This window comes from Phacochoerus africanus, chromosome 5 (assembly GCF_016906955.1).
Source record: "Phacochoerus africanus isolate WHEZ1 chromosome 5, ROS_Pafr_v1, whole genome shotgun sequence".
Lineage (NCBI taxonomy): Eukaryota > Metazoa > Chordata > Mammalia > Artiodactyla > Suidae > Phacochoerus > Phacochoerus africanus.
This window is the reverse complement of record NC_062548.1, coordinates 118780478-118798980: the sequence shown is the minus strand read 5'-3', so window position 1 is coordinate 118798980 and position 18503 is coordinate 118780478. Positions and strand designations below refer to the sequence as shown.

General features: G+C 38.2%; 1 long non-coding RNA gene across 2 annotated transcripts in view; it reads left to right on the top strand.

Moving 5' to 3' along the window:
• LOC125128291 (uncharacterized) overlaps positions 1 to 18503 on the top strand; it is a 43877-nt gene that overhangs the window by 10960 nt on the left and 14414 nt on the right. For both annotated transcript variants that reach the window (XR_007135197.1, XR_007135198.1), the window contains exons 3-4: positions 17031 to 17216; positions 17377 to 17419. This is a non-coding gene — a long non-coding RNA (uncharacterized LOC125128291). The remainder of the gene's footprint in view (positions 1 to 17030; positions 17217 to 17376; positions 17420 to 18503) is intronic.

Below are 18503 nucleotides of genomic sequence, written 5' to 3'. Positions count from 1 at the left end.
CTGTGTTGAATCTGGGACACATACTATTCCTTTGGGGATACACTCTTCAAACAGAAACAAAACCGGAATATCAAGCTCTTTCCTCTTTATCAGAGGCTATGAAGTCTGAAAATTATTGCTGAGGGTATTCTTAATAAAAATTCAGGGAAGCTAAGTGGCCTCTGGGCTGAATGGATGAATTTAAAGGTAAAAATGTCATCTCAGCTCTACCATGAAATTATCCAGTGGGGCTCAGGAGGCTCCAGGGAGTGCTAGGGGGATTAGGTGCCTTCCAGATGCACGCCTAGAGCCCAGCTACACCCAGCAGGCTACATGATATCATCGCCACATGAATCAAAGGCTTGCTCTCTGGCTTCAGAAGGAAAAGGAAAAGGAACAGGATACTTTGTGCTGGGAGTCCTGCCCCAAGCGGGAACTGTGCTGATGCTGCTCGAGTTGTTCTCTGGGTATGCTGGCTTCTTGCCCTGCCTGACAGCTGCAGGAGTTCTGTAAGAAATCTGAGGGAGAATTTCCTTTGCAGCTATGACCGAGAACCCAGGATCAAGAGCTTTGCACACAGAAAAGACATTACCCTTCGAAGATCCCAAGCCATCTACTAGGGTCAATAAGCAGCCAGCAAAAGCAGGGCAGCTGGCTGTCCCGCCCCGGATGGAGGAAATGTATTCCCCTGGGAACCAGCCAGTTGAATTTTTCTTTGCTAACTGAAGGCAATGCACAGAGGCCTTTAAAAATAAGTATATTTCAACAGAGGAATGTTTCAAATGAGCAGAAATGTGCAGAACAATACCAATGGCCCCGAAGTAGCAAATGCTAACTTTGTGCCGTATTTATTCACATCTTTTTCTGAACAATTTACATACACATTTGAATCTTCCCCTCCTTTTCCTGGCTCCACTCACCACTGGCATCCCAAGGTTGGTATGTATCTTCCTGTGTATCCACCTCCAAGGGTGAATATTCTTTCTAAGTATGGGATATAGCCATAAGCAATAGTAGCCTTCTCTCTGTTTTTGAAATGTATGTAAATGGTTTATCACTCTGTACCTCTGCTTTTGCAACATTTAAAAATTTCTCTCAACATGTTTCAAAATCATCTACGTTAGTACATGTAAATCTACTTCATTTTAATTTCAGAGAGAGATGTTATTATATGACTATATAGAAATCTGTTTATTCCCTTATTGATAGACTTTAATAAAAAAAAAATTTTAGGGGGCCATACCCACGGCATGTGAAAGTTCCCAGGCCAGGGACTGAACCCGTGACACAGTGGTGACAGCACCGACTCCTTAACCACTAGGCCACCAGGGAGCACACCCAAGAAAAATGTTTTTAAATCACAAACGTGGCTGCAGCAAATAACCTTGCACATGTCTCTTGGGGAACATAGGGAGATTTTTTTTTTTTCCTTTAGCGCAGTAGTTTCAAAGTTTTGCTCTCAAAATTCTTTTACATTGTTAAAATTATCAAGGACTCCAAAAAGCTTTTGTTTGTTTAGATTATGTCTATTGATGTGTATGATATGTGAAATTAAAACTGAGAAATCAAAAAGTACTTATTCACTAAATTACCTAAAACAACAATAAATTCATTACATTTAACATAAATAACGTTTTAATTTTAAAAAAAGTATGTTTTATCAAGCGAAAAAAGTTAGTGAGAAGGTCATTGTTTTGCATTTTTGCAACTGGCTTAATGAAAGTAATATCTGCTTCTGCAGTCAGTTACAATACATTGTCTTGGTCAAAGTATATGAAGAAAAATAGGCTTCACATAGCTGTGTGGTTGGAAAAAGGAGGAGTATTTTAATAACTTTTAAGAAAACTTTGGATATTCTTGGTCAAAGATACTAAATCAAAAGTCAGTAAATAATAGTTTCTTAAAGGTTGCAGTGTGGAATCTGAAATCATGTCACTGAAATTCACATATTCTGTTGCACTTAAAACCCATTGATCTTTCTTGGTCATGGGAATTATATGTCTTACAAACGTTGACAGATTTCATTATACAGTATCAAAAAAGCACATTTATTTATAACACCACTGACTTAATCATAGAAGTTTCTAGAAGTTGGGAAATTGTCAAGGTCATAGTAGTGGATGTAAGTGTTCCAAAATTCTGACTTTTGCTTGAAAGCTCGAAATTTATCATTGGCAACAGATGCAGTCAGTTTCTTTCCTTGAAGTGACAGGCTCACTTTGTTCATTTATGAGAAAATGCCTGCCAAAATCTAAAGTCTGAATAACCACAGTTTGTCAGTCTTTCTTTCAAGTAGAAATGGTGTTTCATGAAAAAAAGCAGTTAGTCCAGCTCACAGCTCAAAAAAAAAAAAAAAAAAAGCACTAGTGTTTTTCCTTGAGAGAGAAGCATCCTACCCTGCTGTGCACAAATGCTTTATGTGTATTTTCCATTTCATTTCACAGGATATTAATATTCAAAAGACATGTATTCCAGAGCGGAGATTTAGTAAAAACGTGCTAATAATTTCTACTGCTTCGTCAATAAAATTCATAAGTAAAGCTGGATGATGGTGACGATGATGTTACTGCCTGACAGTAAAGAGCACAGTGACAAACGGGACAGTCTAGTACCATAGCCTTGATTTGTGCCATCGTCAGCATTTTACCCCCAGCTTTTGCATCATCAGTGCAAACACCACCACACTGAAAAAGGCAAATAATACCAGGTGTAGATCTAAGAGTGGAATTGCTGGGTTCTAGGATATGTTCGTGTTCGATTCCACTGGATAACATTGAATGTTCTTCGGAGAGGCTGTCCTCTTTTAGACATCTCCCGGCAGTGTATGGGGTTGAATTGGAGCTATAGCTGCGGGCCTGTGCCACACCACAGCAGCGCCTGTGCCACACCACAGCAGCACTGGATCCCAGCTACGTCTGCAGCCTACACCTCAGCTTGCAACAACACTGAATCCTTAACCCACTGAGCGAGGCCAGAGATCAAACCCCACCCTAATGGAGACTACATTGGGTTCTTAACCCACTAAGCCATTATGGAAACTTCCTCAATTATTCATTTTCTAATATATGGATTTAGAAACTTTAACTCATTAATTTTCATACTTCTTTTAAAAATATATACTTGTGAAGAAACATGTTTTTGTGATATTTGTACTATGAGTTTGATATGCAATGCTTTCCTTGACATTTGTTTTCTATATTTCGTATTCATAATTATTTCTCCTTTGAGGACTCAATAAATAAAAGTGTTTTGTTTTGTCTTTCTGTCTTTTTATGGCCGCACCTGCGGCATATGGAGGCTAGGGTTCTAATCGGAGCTGTAGACGCCGGCCTACACCAGAGCCACAGCAACTTGGGATCTGAGCTGTGTCTGCAACCTACACCACAGCTCACGGCAGCGCCAGACCCCTAACCCCCTGAGCAAGGCCAGGGATCAAACCCGCAACCTCATGGTTCCTAGTCAGATTCGTTAACCACTGGGCCACGATGGGAACTCCAAAAGTGTTTTAAAATTTTCCAAACATTCAAAATATTTTTATTTATTTCTGACTTCATCACATTGTTTTCAGAAAACATTATCTGTATATAAACTCTTTAGTATTTGTTAAGACTTCCTTTATGGTCTTGTGCATGGTTAATATTTATAAAAGTTTTCTCTGTGTAATTTTATAACTGATTTTGAAAAATTACATATTCTGTAACTGATGGGTATAGAGACCCTACATGTCCATTAGTTGGGGTTTGTTAAGTCAGTTATACAAATCATCTGTATCTTTAACAAAATTTGTGCTCGATCTTATTATTTCATGTGTGAGAAATGTAAAAATCCTCCCAGTGTTATATTTATCAATTTTCCTTAGAATTTTGTCAAGCTCTGCTCTCTCTATATTTTAAGACTATAATTTTAGGTCTGTATCTTCCTCATGACTTAATAAATTCACCCATTCATTTACTGAGCACCTACTATGTGTCAGGCATTGTTAAAAACTGTGGAAAAACCAGCATTCAACAGAAGAGAATTACTCTTTTTATTAAGTAATGATACTCTTTATCACTAATGATACTCTTTATCACTAATGATTTTTAATTTTTAATGCTTTAAAAATTCCTCTGTATAATAGTAATATAAGTGTGCCAGCTTTCAAAAATGCATATTTTCCTAGTTTTTTTTTTTTGCTTTTTAGGGCTGCACCTTTGGCACGTGGAGGTTCCCAGGCTAGGGGCCCAATCAGAGCTGCAACTGCCGGCCTACATCACAGCCACAGCAATGCTAGATCCAAGAAGCATCTGCGACCTACACCGCAGCTCACAGCAACACCGGATCCTTAACCTACTGAGTGGGGCCAGGGGATCTAATCTGCAACCTCATGGTTCCTAGTGGGATCCGTTTACACTGCACCACGACGGGAACTCGGGAACTTCGGAAACTTACTAACTTTTAATGGAGAGATAGAATCCCTCTTTTTTTTTATGTTGGTGACTGATATATTTGGTATTAATTTTAGCAAGTTATTTTATATTTTCTGTTTGCTCTTTCCTTGCTTCTTTTTTTCTGTCATGTACTGTCTTGATCTTTTTTTTTTTTTTTTTTGCTTTTTAGGGCATATGGAGGTTCCCAGGCTAGGGGTCTAATCAGAGCTATAGCTGCAGGCCTACACCACAGCCGCAGGCACAGCAACACGGGATCTGACCCACATTTGCGACCTACACCCCAGCTCATGGCAATGCCAGATCCTTAACCCACTGAACAAGGCCAGGGTTGAACCCGAAACCTCATGCTTCCTAGTTGGATTCGTTTCCAAGGTGCCACAACAGGAACTCCTGTCTTGATCTTTTTTTTTTCCTTTTTTATTGCTGTATCTGTGGGATATGAAGTTCCTGGGCTAGGAGTCAAATTGGAGCTGCAGCTGCAGGCCCCCATCATGGCCATAGCAACACTGCATCCAAACCACATTTGTGGCCTATACTGCAGCTTTTGGCAATGCTAGATCCTTAACCTGTTGAGCGAGGTCAGGGATGGAACCCACATCCTCACAGAGACAACATCACAGAACTGAGTTACAATGGGAACTCTGATTTTTTAAAGAACTCTTCTTTCTTCTATTGGTTGGGAAGTTATATATTATATATTTATACTTTTAGAGGCTTTTTTGGTTATTGTTAACATTGAACATGTACAATTGCCTCAAACAATGTTTCAAGCTCTGTCCTCTTCCCAAACAGTACAGAGTTCTGAGATTCTTTAAATTTGGTCACTCCGTCTCCCATTGATATGTTATTCTTTTTTTTTTTTTTTTTGCTTTTTAGGGCTGCACCTGGGGCATACAGAAGTTCCCAGGCTAAGGGTTGAATTGGAGCTGTACCTGCCAACCTACACCACAACCACTGCAACGCAGGATCTGAGCCAGGGATCAAAACTGCATCCTCATGGATACTGGTTGGATTCATTTCCGCTGCGCCACAACAGGAACTCTGCTATGTTAGTCTTGAGTGGTATTTTATTTATACGTTGTTTCTAACCCCAAATTAATCTTCAGTATTATTAATGTCATTGTTTACAAATGAGCACTTGTATGGAGTTCCTGTTGTGGCTCAGTGGTTAACAAATCTGACTAGGAACGATGAGGTTGTGGGTTTGATCCCTGGCCTCACTCAAAAAAAAATTGCTTTTCATGTAATGTTGGCACTAAATTCTCTCCATTTATAATTGCTGGAAGTATGTTGATTTTGGTTTCAGTTCTGAAAGTCAATTTTTGTCAGATATAGATTTTTAGTTTGTTGGATTTTTTACTTTCTGTCCTTTGAAGGTGTCCTTCCCCTATCCTCGGCCTTCCATCATAATGCCAGTTGTAAGATATACTGTTGTTCCTTTTGTTATTTACTTGCTTATTGAAGTATAGTTGCTATATGATATTATATAAATCATTTATGATATGCCTTTATTAGACATTTTTAGAATGTTCCATAAATCTTGGAGTTCCCTTCATGGCTCAGTGGTTAACAAATCTGACTAGGGACCAGGAGGTTGCGGGTTCGATCCCTGGCCTTGCTCAGTGGGTTAAGGATCAGGCGTTGCCATGAGCTGTGGTGTAGGTCGCAGATGTGGCTCAGACCCGCGTTGCTGTGGCTCTGGCATAGGCTGGCAGCTACACCTCCGACTGGACCCCTAGCCTGGGAACCTCCATATGCTGAGGGAGTGGCCCTAGAAAAGGCAAAAAGACACACACAAAAAAAATGAGCATTTGTATAGACTGAACCTACATGTTTACCCATTTACCATTTAGCTCATTTGTGGGTTTGTTTTGGGGGTTTTTTGCATCTTGTTTCGTGAGTTTTCTTTCAATTTCTTTCTTCTGATTACTCTAGGAAGGAATAACTATCATAGATCTTCCAGTGATAGCATGTGAGTAATAAACTTTTTCTCTGTTAGTCTGAAAATGACTTTATGTTAGCCTTATTTTATTTTATTACTCAATGAATTTATTACATTTCTAGTTGTACAATGATTATCACAATCCAGTTTTATAGGCTTTCCATCCCACAACCCAAGTTCATCCCCCCACCCTCCAAACTGTCTCCTTTGGAACCCATAAGTTTTTCAAAGTCTGTTGAGTCAGTATCTGTTCTGCAAAGTTCATTCTGTCCTTTTTTCAGATTCCACATGTCAGTGAAAGCATTTGTTGTTGGTGTCTCATTGTATGGCTAACTTCACTTAGCATGATAATTTCTAGGTCCATCCATGTTGCTAAAAATGCCAGTATTTCCTTCCTTTTAATGGCTGAGTAATATTCCATTGTGTATATGTACCACATCTTCTTGATCCACTCCTCTGTCAATGGACATTTAGATTGTTTCCATGTCTTGGCTATTGAAAGTAGTGCTGCAATGAACATTGGAGTACATGTGTCTTTGCGAGTCATGATTTTCTCTTAATAGGTGCCCAGGAGTAGGATTGCTGGATCAAATGGTAGTTCTATTTTTAGTTTTTTGAGGCATCTCCATACTGTTTTCCACAGTGGTTGCACCAATTTACAATCCCACCAACAGTGTACCAGGGTTCCTTTTTCTCCATACCCTCTCTAGCACTTACTGTTTGTAGACTTTTTGATGATGGCCATTCTGGCTGGTGTAGGTGGTACCTCAGAATGGTTTTGATTAGCATCTCTCTAATAATGAGTGATGTTGAACATCTTTTCATGTGTTTTTTGGCCATCTGTATGTCTTCTTTGGAGAATTGTCTGTTTGTTTAGATCTTCTGCCCATTTTTTGATGGGGCTGTTTGTTTTTTTGGTATTGAGCTATAGGAGGTGTTTATAAATTTTGGAGATGAATCCCTTGTCAGTTGATTCACTTGCAAAGATTTTCTCCCATCCTGTGGGTTTTCTTTTTGTTTTGTTTAGGGTTTCCTTTGCTGTGCAGAAACTTTTCAGTTTGATTAGGTCCCATTTGTTTATTTTTGTTTTTACTGTCATTACTCTAAGAAGTGGATCTGAGAAGATATTGCTGTCGTTTATGTCAGAGGGTGTTTGGCCTATGTTTTCCTCTAAGAGTTTGATAGTGTCTGGTCTTATATGTAGGTCTTTAATCCATTTGGGGTTGATTTTTGTGTATGGTGTTAGGGAGTGTTCTAATTTCATTCTTTTCCATGTGGCTGTCCTGTTTTCCCAGCACCACTTAATTGAGCAAGCTCTCCTTTCTCCATTGTATATCCTTGCCTCCTTTGTCATAGATGAGTTGGCTGTAGGTGCATGGGTTGAATTCTGGGCTTTCTATCCTGTTCCACTGATGTGTATGTTTGTCTTTGTGCCAGTACCATACAGTTTTGATGATCGTTGCTTTGTAGTATAGTCTGAAGGCCAGGTGCCTGATTCTTCCAGCTCCACTTTTCTTTTTCAGGATGTCTTTGGCTATTCTGGGTGTTTTGTGCTTCCAAACAAACTTTAAAATATTTTGTTCAAGTTCTGTGAAAAATGTCCTTGGTAATTTGATAGGGATTGCATTGAATCTGTAGATTGCCTTGGATAGTAGAGTCATTTTGATAATATTAACTCTTCCAATCCACGAGCATGGTATGTCTTTCCATCTATTTGTGTCATCTTTGATTTCTTTCATCAGTGTCTTGTAGTTTTCAGAGTACAGGTCTTTTGTCTCTTTAGATAGGTTTACTCCTAGGTATTTTATTCTTTTGGATGCGATGGTAAACGGGATTGCTTCCCTAATTTCTCTTTCTGAGCTTTCATTGTTAGTGTATAGAAATGCCATCAATTTCTGTGTATTAATTTTGTATCCTGTGACTTTGCTAAATTCATGGATGAGCTCTAACAGTTTCCTGGTAGAGTCTTTAGGATTCTCTAGGTATAGTATTATGTCATCCGCAAATAGTGATAGTTTTACTTCTTCCTTTCCAATTTGGATTCCTTTTATGTCTTTTACTTCTCTGATTGCTGTGGCTAGGACTCCCAAAACTATGTTGAAGAGTAGTGGCAAGAGTGGACATCCTTGTCTTGTTCCTGATCTCAGTGGGAATTCTTTCAGCGTTTCACCATTGAGAATGATGTTTGCTGTGGGTTTGTCATATATGGCCTTTATTATGTTGAGATATGCTCCCTCTATGCCTACTTCCTGAAGGGTTTTTATCAGAAATGGATGTTGGATTTTGTCAAAGGCTTTTTCCGCGTCTATTGAGAGGATCATACAGTTTTTATTCTTCAGTTAATGTGGTGTATCACACTGATTCATTTTCAGATATTGAAGAACCCTTGCATCCCTGGGATAAATCCCACTTGATCCTGATGTACAATCCTTTTAAAGTATTGTTGGATGTAGTTTGCTAGTATTTTGTTGAGGAGTTTACATGTTCATCAGTGAAATAGGCCTGTAGTTTTCTTTTTTTGCAGTATCTTTGTCTGGTTTTGGTATCAGGGTGACAGTGGCCTCAAAGAATGAGTTTGGAAGTATCCTTTCCTCTGCAATTTTTTGGAATAGTTTCAGAAGGAGAGGTGTTAGCTCTTCCCTAAATGTTTGGTAGAATTCGCCTGTAAAGCCATCGGGTCCTAAACGTTTGTGTGTTGGAAGTTTTTAAATCACAATCCGTTCTTGTGATTGGTCCATTCATCTTTTCTATTTCATCTTGGTTTAGTCTTGGAAGATTGTCCTTTTCTAAGAATTTGTCCATTTCTTCTAAGTTTTCCATTTTATTGGCATATAGTTGCATATAGTAGTCTCTTATGATCCTTTGTTTTTCTGTGATGTCCCTTGTTACTTCTCCTTTTTCATTTCTAATTTTATTGATTTGAGTCCTCTCTCTTTTTTTCTTGATAAGTCTGGCTAAGGGTTTATCAGTTTTGTTGATCTTTTCAAAGAACCAGCTTTTTGTTTCATTGATCTTTTCTATGGTTTTCTTTGTTTCTGTTTCATTGATTTCTGCTCTGATCTTTAGATTTCTTTCCTTCTACTAACTTTAGGTCTTGTCTGTTCTTCTCTCTCAATCTGCTTTAGATGTAAAGTTAGCTTATTTACTTGTGTTTTTTCTTGTTTCCTGAGGTGGGCTTGTATTGCTATAACCTTTCCTATTAGAACGGCTTTTGCCACATCCCATATGTTTTGGAGTGTTGTATCTTTGTTGTCATTTGCTTCTAGGTATTTTTTAATTTCCTCTTTGATTTCTTCAATGATCCATTGGTTGTTTAGTAACATGTTGTTTAGTCTCCATTTGTTTGTGTTTTTTGCAGTTTTTTTCCTTGTTGTTGATTTCTAGTTATATAGCATTGTGGTTGGAAAAGATGCTTGATATGATTTCAATTTTCTTAAAGTTACCGAGGTTTGATTTGTTGAGCTTTCTATCCTGATCCACTGATCTATATTTCTATCTTTGTACCAGTACTATATGGTTTTGATGGCTGTTGCTTTGTAGTATATCTGAAGTCAGGGTGCCTGATTCCTCCAGCTCCATTTTTCTTTCTTGGGATGTCTTTGGGTATTTTGGGTCTTTTGTGCTTCCAAACAAACTTTAAAATATTTTTTTCAAGTTCTGTGAAAAATGTCCTTGGTAATTTGATAGGAATTGCATTGAATCTGTAGATTGCCTTGGGTAGTATAGTCATTTTGATAATATTGACTCTTCCAATTCAAGAGCATTATGTTAGCCTTATTTTAATAGATACTTTAATTAAGTGTATAACTTTTAAGTAGTTATTTTCTTTTAGCTCTTTGAAAATAAGAAGACCCTGTTGTTGCTGATGAGAAATCTGCTGTCAGTCAAATAGTTATTCTTTTGTGGTAAAATGTCTTTTCCTTCTGGTCACTCTTTTTTTGTTTTGTTTTGTTTTTGTAGGGCTGCACCCATAGCATATGGAGGTTCCCAGGCTAGGAACTGTAGGAGCTGTAGCTGCCAACCTACACTACCACCACAGCAATGCCAGATCTGAGTTGCATCTGTGACCTACATGACAGCTCATGGCAACACCAGATCCTTAACCCACTGAGTGAGGCCAGGGATCAAACCTGCAACCTCGTGGTTCCTAGTCAGATTTGTTTCCACTGTGCCGTGACAGGAACTCCCCTTCGGGTTGCTCTTGAGATGTTCTCTTTATTGCTGGTACTCTGTAGCTTTTTTCACCATCCTTTGTCTGTGTATGGATTTTAATTTTTTTTCCCTGCCTGGTCCTTCATCATAAGGACTTGGATTTTTCTTTTTCTTTTTCTTTTTGTCTTTTGTCTTTTGAGGGCTGTACCCACAGCATATGGAGATTCCCACACTAGGGGGCCAATCAGAGCTACAGGCCTACACCACAGCCACAGCAACCCCAGATCCTTAACCCACTGAATGAGGCCAGGGATTGAACCCACAACCTCATGGTTCCTAGTTGGATTCATGTTTCCACTGAGCCACAGGAACTCCAGGATTTTTCTTTTTTAAATATTGAAAATTTTGATCTGTTTTCTCTGAGCATTGCCTCTCCCCCTATTTTCTCCTTCAGGGACTCCTGTTAGAGGTGTGCAGTATCTTCTCATTGTGTCTTCTCTACCTCTTGGCTTCTGTCATGCATTTTCTATCTCTTTAATCTGTACTGCATTCTGTGTGATTTATTCAAACCTATTTTCTAGGTATCAGATGCTTTCTCACCTGTGTCTAATATGCTGTTTACCTTACCTCTTAAGCTTTTTATTTCAGTGACAATATTTTTTTTTATTTCTACAAGTTCTTAAAAAAATCGACCAGATTTTCTTCATCACAGCTTCTTTCTTATACATCTTTAATTATTTGTTGAATTCCAATTACACCAGTTTTATAAGCATGCCTGCAGGCTCACAGGTGTGTCTGTGTGTATAGTTTTATGCAATCTTATCACATGTGTAACCTTGTGTAACAACCACTACAGTGAAGATATAGGACTGTTCATCACCCCAAGGCTCATGCTGCTCTTTAGAGCCACACCTATTTCCTTTACTCACCCACTCTATTCTTAACCCCTGGCAACCACAAATCTGTTCTCTATTTCTATAATTTTATTATTTCAAAAATGTTGTGTAAGTGGAATAATATAATTTATAACCTTTGATATTGGCTTGCTTCATTCAACATAAAAGATCCATCCAAGTTGTGTGTGTATTAATAGCTTACTCCTTTTTATTGCTCAGTAATATTCTATGGCAGACACCATAATTGTTTAACCATTCACCAGTTGAAGGATATCTGGGTTGTTTCTAGTTTTAGGCTAATAGGAATAAAGCTATTATGTATATTCATGTACAGGTTTTATATGATTGTAGGTTTTTCTTTCTTCAGAATAAATGTCCAAGAGTTCAGCTGATGGATCATATGTTATTTGCATGTTTAGCTTAAAAAGAAACAGCCAGGGAGTTCCCTGGTGGCCTAGCAGGTTAGGGATCCTGCATTATCATTACTGTGGCATGGGTTCAGTCCCTGGCCTGGGAACTTCTGCATGTTGTGGATGCGCCCCACTCTCCTAAAAAAAGAAAGAAAGAAAAAAAGAAGAAAAGTAAGAAATAGTCAAACTATTCCAGGGTGCACTGTATGAATGACCCAGTTTCTTCACATCTTCCCCAGCATTCTAATAGGTGTCTAGGGATATTTCATTGTTGTTAGGCTTTGCATTTCCTTAGTGGCTAATGATGTTTAGCATTTTGAGGGGCACTTGTCATCTGCATATTTTCTTTGGTGAAATGTTCATTCATATCTTTTGCCCATTTTCTAACCTTTTTTTTTTCTTCTGCTCAGTTTTGAGCATTCCTAGGTATTCTAGATACAAGTTCTTGGCTGGATATGTGCTTTGCAAATATTTTCTCCCAGTCTGTAGCTTATTTTTTCATTCTCTTCATGGGATCTATTGCAGAGCAGAAGTTTTAAGTTATGACGAGGTCCAATTTATCCATTTTTCCTTTTTAAGAATTATGCTTATGTCAATTCTTTAATCATTTTCACTTAAATATCTAGTAGTCTCTTTCTGATTTGCTGTTATATCTGTTAGCACACAAATTCTTCCCACTATTGTGTATGTGAGCTCTCCCTCATGCTGGTTCATTTCTTCATCACTTTTATCTATTATGAGCTCATTTTGAAGGAGGAGGGATGTTCTTTTTTCCACATCTTAGTGCCTTGACTTGTGAGAGTCACTCTTCTTTGATGTTTTATGTTTTCTCTTGCCAGGTTTTGAGAAATTTTGTGAGCCCTGGACCAGTTTGAAGAGTTATACCTTAGGGGTGTTAAAAATATGGATCCTGTATCCTTATTTGGTTGGTCTGGAGTTTCCATTCCCCCCATTGAAAACATAATCCATCTAGTATTAGGCACTGTGCTTCTTTGCAACTTCTGTGGGCCATTGGGATAAAGTTGGGTTTTTTTTTCATTCTTTGTCATGGATTTAACAGACCATCTTGGCAAAGTCCCAGTTCCAACTCTCTGCCTTTTTCAAGTTGAGAGTATGCATTTTTTTCCTCTGTATGGATGATCAATCAGAATTTCTAGTCCTAAACCTTATACTTGGGTCCAGTATCCCACTTTCCAAGTTACCACAGGATAACTGGTGTTTACTGCTGTGACTTTTAAATTCATTTTTTGTTTGTGACATCTGTAGTTTCTTCTTTTTTTTCCTTTCTTCCTTTTTCTTAATCTTGACCGTATAATTAAAATTTTGTATTATACCACATTTTAATATCCTTATAGTAAGAGTTGGTCCCCAGTACCTTAATACCCATGTTGTCAGAACCAAAACACCCCCCATAACAATGTCAGTGTTGACTCTATTAATCTCATACCCCTGGCCCATTTCACTAGGCATGATATTCTCTTGGCCCATCCACATTGCTGCAAATGGAAACTAAAAAAAAAAAAAAAAAAAAAAGGGACTTCCCGTCGTGGCGCAGTGGTTAACAAATCCGACTAGGAACCATGAGGTTGCAGGTTCGATCCCTGCCCTTGCTCAGTGGGTTAAGGATCCGGCATTGCTGTGAGCTGTGGTGTAGGTTGCAGACGCGGCTCGGATCCCATGTTGCTGTGGCCCTGGCATAGACTGGTGGTTACAGCTCCAATTCGACCCCTAGCCTGAGAACCTCCCATATGCTGCGGGAGCGGCCCAAGAAATGGCAAAAAGACAAAAAAAAAAAAAAAGAATTTCAGTCTTGCAGAAAATTACACATATTTTGAGATAGAGAATGAATGTAAGAATTAAGAATGTAAAAAATCCAAAGGAGAGAGCAAATAAACACTGATTTTATTTTATTTTGTTTTATTTTTTAGGGCCACACCCATGGCATATGGAAGTTCCCAGGCAAGGGGTCTAATCCGAGCTACAGCTGCTGGCCTACCCCACAGCTCACGTCAACACTGTATCCTTAACCTGCTGAATGGGGCCAGCCGTGGAACCCTCATCCTCATGGATACTAGTTGGGTTCGTTATCACTGAGCCACAACAGGAACTCCTAAACACTGATTTTAAAATGACAAAATTTGGCAGGGAAGCCCATAATATTTCCCCACCCATTAAGATAGAGATGTGGATGGAAAGCATTGATTTTCAAAAATCTTCCTGATTATGTCTTTCTCTGATCGTATTTCTAACTCTCTTCCCTTTAATAGATTCTTCTTTCATAGTCCAGAGTGTGCTGAATGTAGAGTTCCAGACCATGTCCTAGGCTTTTGTTTTCCAAATATTCCTCCTCCTATCCTTTCATGCCCAACCCTGAGCTATAATTTTAGATCTCATTCTACTTGGCAGCTGGTTTCTGATTACCCAGCCACTCCCTTTGCCTATCATCTGACTGTGCTTTCCAGACTTATCTTGATAATTCTAGTGCTAATTTCATACCTTTACTCTCCAAAGTTGCTTGCTATTCTTGGCCTTCCAAATCTCCATGCCAAAAGGGTTGGTGGGGGAGGGATAAATTTGGAATTTGGCATTAACAGGTACAGACTACTATACGTAAAATAGATAAGCAACAAGGACCTATTGTATAGCACAGTGAGCTATATTCAATATCTTGTAATAACCTAAATGGAAAAAAAGTTTGGTGGAAAGTTAGTCTCTTTATGGGTAGAACTTTGATAGATGGAAAGAAAAGGAGGTTCCATGCAGGAGGGGCTATGAGAGAATTAGTGCAACTACGGTGGAAGCAGGAAGACCTTATGTTGTAAAGTAAAACTATTTCTTGATTCTCATATTTCATTTTTTCAGGTCCATACACATTATTACTTCTCCTTTTGTGTAACCAATGGTGCTTCTGATTACAATCTTCCAAGGGATTTCTGTTGCATTAGAACAAAATTTAAATTCCTTATAGTGGCCTGCAAAGACCAACACGATCAGTTCCTGCCAACTCTCCAGTCTCGTTTCTGTACATTCCTTTCAATATGTAAATTCAGATATTCTCTTATTTCTAGCCATTTTTCTCAGATTATGATTTTAAATATTTCTTTTTTTTATGTTTTGTTTTTATTCTTTGTGGCCTCTTAATTATCCACATGTTGGATCTTCTATGCTTATTGCCTGCATTTTCCTCTCTGATTCAACTTTGAATAAAACAGCTATCACTTCAACTCAAGCATTGACGTATGCTTGTATGTACTTCCATCAGGAATACAAAGACCCAAGAACAAAATACAGCAAACATGTTGCATTTTTCTTTTTATGAGCTAATTATATGTGGAGGTGACTCACAGAGTGAAAATAACTTGATGAAAGCAAGGGGTTCAGTATATAATTAACTACTAAAATAAGGGTAAAGATATTAGATGACATAGGATTGAATTGTGTAGCTAATAATAAAAAGAAGGCTATTGGTAAAATCCAGGCGTAATGGGAAGAAATCTTGTCTTTTCCATTTATTTATCAATGCTCATTTTGATCTACATTTCAACACTTATTGCCAATGTATTTATACTTCACATTTCTTCGTCTTCATACTACTCTACAAGTTTTCCCCTGAAAGATGTTTGATGCTTATTCTGTGTTTCCTCAGAATTGTGTACAAAATTCCATCATAGCATTACATATAGGGGTTGTCATTGGCTCAGATCAGGGGCTCTAAAGTCACGTAGACTTGGGTAGAATCTCAGCTCCACCATGTATTAACTTTGCGACTTCAACCAAATGTCTTTTTCTTCTTCTTTTTACAGTTGTATGTGCAACACATGGAAGTTCCCAGGCTAGGGGTTGCATCAGAGCTGCAGCTGTCAGCCTACGCCACAAACACAGCAACCACCAGATCCGATCTATGTTTGTGACCTACTCCATGACTTGTGGCAATTCTGGATCTACTGGATCTACCTACTGAGTGAGGCCAGGGATTGAACCCGCATCCTCAAGGATACTAGTCAGGTTCTTAACCCGCTGAGCCACAATGGGAATTCCTCAACCAAATTTCTTAGCCTACGACTTTTCTTCATCTGTCAGGTGGGGGTAAGAATAGATTGTTGTAAATCCTAAATTGGATAATGTGAGTGAAGTGATTCGTATAGTATCTGTCACATAGTAAATGTCAACTCATCTTTACAAGCACCTCTCTGTCTCCCCTACTGGGCAGTGGTCTCTAGGAAGACAAGGAGCTAGACTTGGTAAGCTTGTTGAGTGAATTTGTAGCTCTATGTAATAGTCCTTTTACTTCACTATCTAGAAGACTCTTCTAATAAGGAGAGAAAATCTCTGAATAGCCTATCTTGTGCTCATGTGATAGAGTGTGCTTTGGGGTAAACAGTCTAGTTACTGATATCTGAACTTTATTGATCTGGGTTTTCACAAAATTCTTGTGTCCATTGTTTTTTTTTTTTTTTTGTCACCTTCCTTATTGAACATGTGTCTGCATTTTTTCTGAGATGGCTAATCATTTTTCTTTTAAATTCACCTTTAAATCCTTCTTCCAGAGCACCCTGAATGCAGATTGAGTCATTTGCATTTGGTTACTTTGAGAAATTTAAAAATGCAATTACAGAGCACATTTTCCTCTTTCCTCTAGTTACTTCAGTATTACATTTCCCATGAAGTTTAAGAGTTTAAAGAGGAAACAGCAACCCACCAATCTTTTCCCTTGACTTACTGCAATAATCTAAATAGTCCCTTTAAAAGAAAAGTGTGGACATATTTATGTAAATATAGGTATAGTCATAAATATATGTATAGCTATACATGTTGTTTTATATGTGAATGAAAATATCTAGAAGAATATATCTCGAAAAGTTAACAGTAGGTGGTGATATTACGAGTGCTTATTTTTTTCTTTATGCTTTTCAACACAAATCTTTGTTGGGTTAGTTTACATTCTGTTCTCACTTTAGCTATGCTAAAGTCCTCTCAGAGACTGCTAACTGTCTTCGAAGTCCTTTTCCCCATTCTTCTTTAGTAATAGAATTTTTAGCTGAGCACAGGGATGCCCAGAATAAAGATTACATTTTACAGCCTCCCTTGAAACTAGATGTAGCCATGTGTCTACCTTCTGGTAAATGAGATGTAATTAGAAATGTCATATGCGATTTGGGGAAAGGGCTCTTGAATGGAAGATGCACATTCTCCCTCCTTTCTTTCTCCTTCTTACTGACAGGGAAGCAGATATAATGGCTAGAAGTTGAGCAGCCCTTTGGACCATGAAGATAAAGGTCACACCCTAGAGATAGCAAACCGGAAAGCTAAAAGAAGCTAAAAGAAGTCTGGATCCATGATAACTTTGTGGACCTTGCCATACCAGCCCGCGAATCTCATCTCTGGGTGTTTTACATGAGAACAACATGTATGGTTAAGCAATTTGTGTGTGTGTGTGTGTGTGTGTGTGTGTGTGTGTGTGTGTGTGTGTGCTGCTTTGTTTAAGCCATTGTTCATTTGGATGTTATAGTAAAATCAAATCCTGACATGGAATTAGTGTGTAATTCACATTTTCTTTTGCCTCACAGGTGAAGAATTTATATTATATGGTTTTCCCTGGACATATTTTCTGTAAGTAAACTGTAGAGCTTGGATTCTTAAGTTTTAAGATTGCTCAATTTCATAAAGATCTGGTTCATTGGAAATAGTGTATGTTTATCAGGACAGACATAAAAGAATATTCATGGCAGAATCCATTTGTAATAGCAAAAAATTATTTATTTATTGGGAGTTCCCATCATGGCTCAGCAGAAACGAATCCAAGTAGCATCCATGAGGACGCGAGTTCAATCCATGGCCTCACTCAGCAGGTTAAGGATCTGGCGTTGCTGTGAGCTGTGGTATAGATACCACGTTGCCGTGGCAACGGTGTAGGCCAGTAGCTGCAGCTCTGATTCAACCCCTAGCCTGGGAACCTCCATATGCCACAACCTAATTTTTAAAGTTTTAGAGTATGCCTTTTTGTGTGTGTGTCTTTTTAGGGCCACACTCACGACAGAAACTCCTGTAATAGCAAAAATTTGGACACTACTGATGAAAAGTAACTAAATAAAATTGTGGTACATTCCTGCTATTGAATATTATACAACAGTAAAATGAATTAACTATAACTACAACAGTATTGGTAAATACAGGTAACATAAGGTTGAGCCAAAGGAACAAGTCCCAGAAGACAACATATAATATAAGTTAAAACATAAATAAACTAGCCTATTGTTTAGACCCCCACATATGTGCAGTAAAGTGTAAAGAAAATCAAGGGCATAATAAAAGCAAAGTTTAAGAGAACTGTTACTACTGCGAGGAAGGTTGGGGAATGGGGTAAAGGAGGAACATAAGTCATGGAGGTCTTTTAGCTCCCGAGTTGAGAGATGGGGCCATGAGTGCTTTATTATATTATTATAATAATAGAGTATAAAATGAAGTTTATGAAAGGACTGAAGGACCAATCGCAGTCCTGGATTTGTAACACACCATTAATGTGAATCAGGACAATGATAATCCAGTTTTATGCTTCTGAAGTTTATAAAACAATCATATCACTTATGAAGATGCCTATTAGGCAGGCCTGGTTTAATTTCTACAAACCAGGCAGCAAGGATGGATATGTTTCTATTTGTATATCCAACTGTTTCCCAACCCAGGTTTTTAAAAA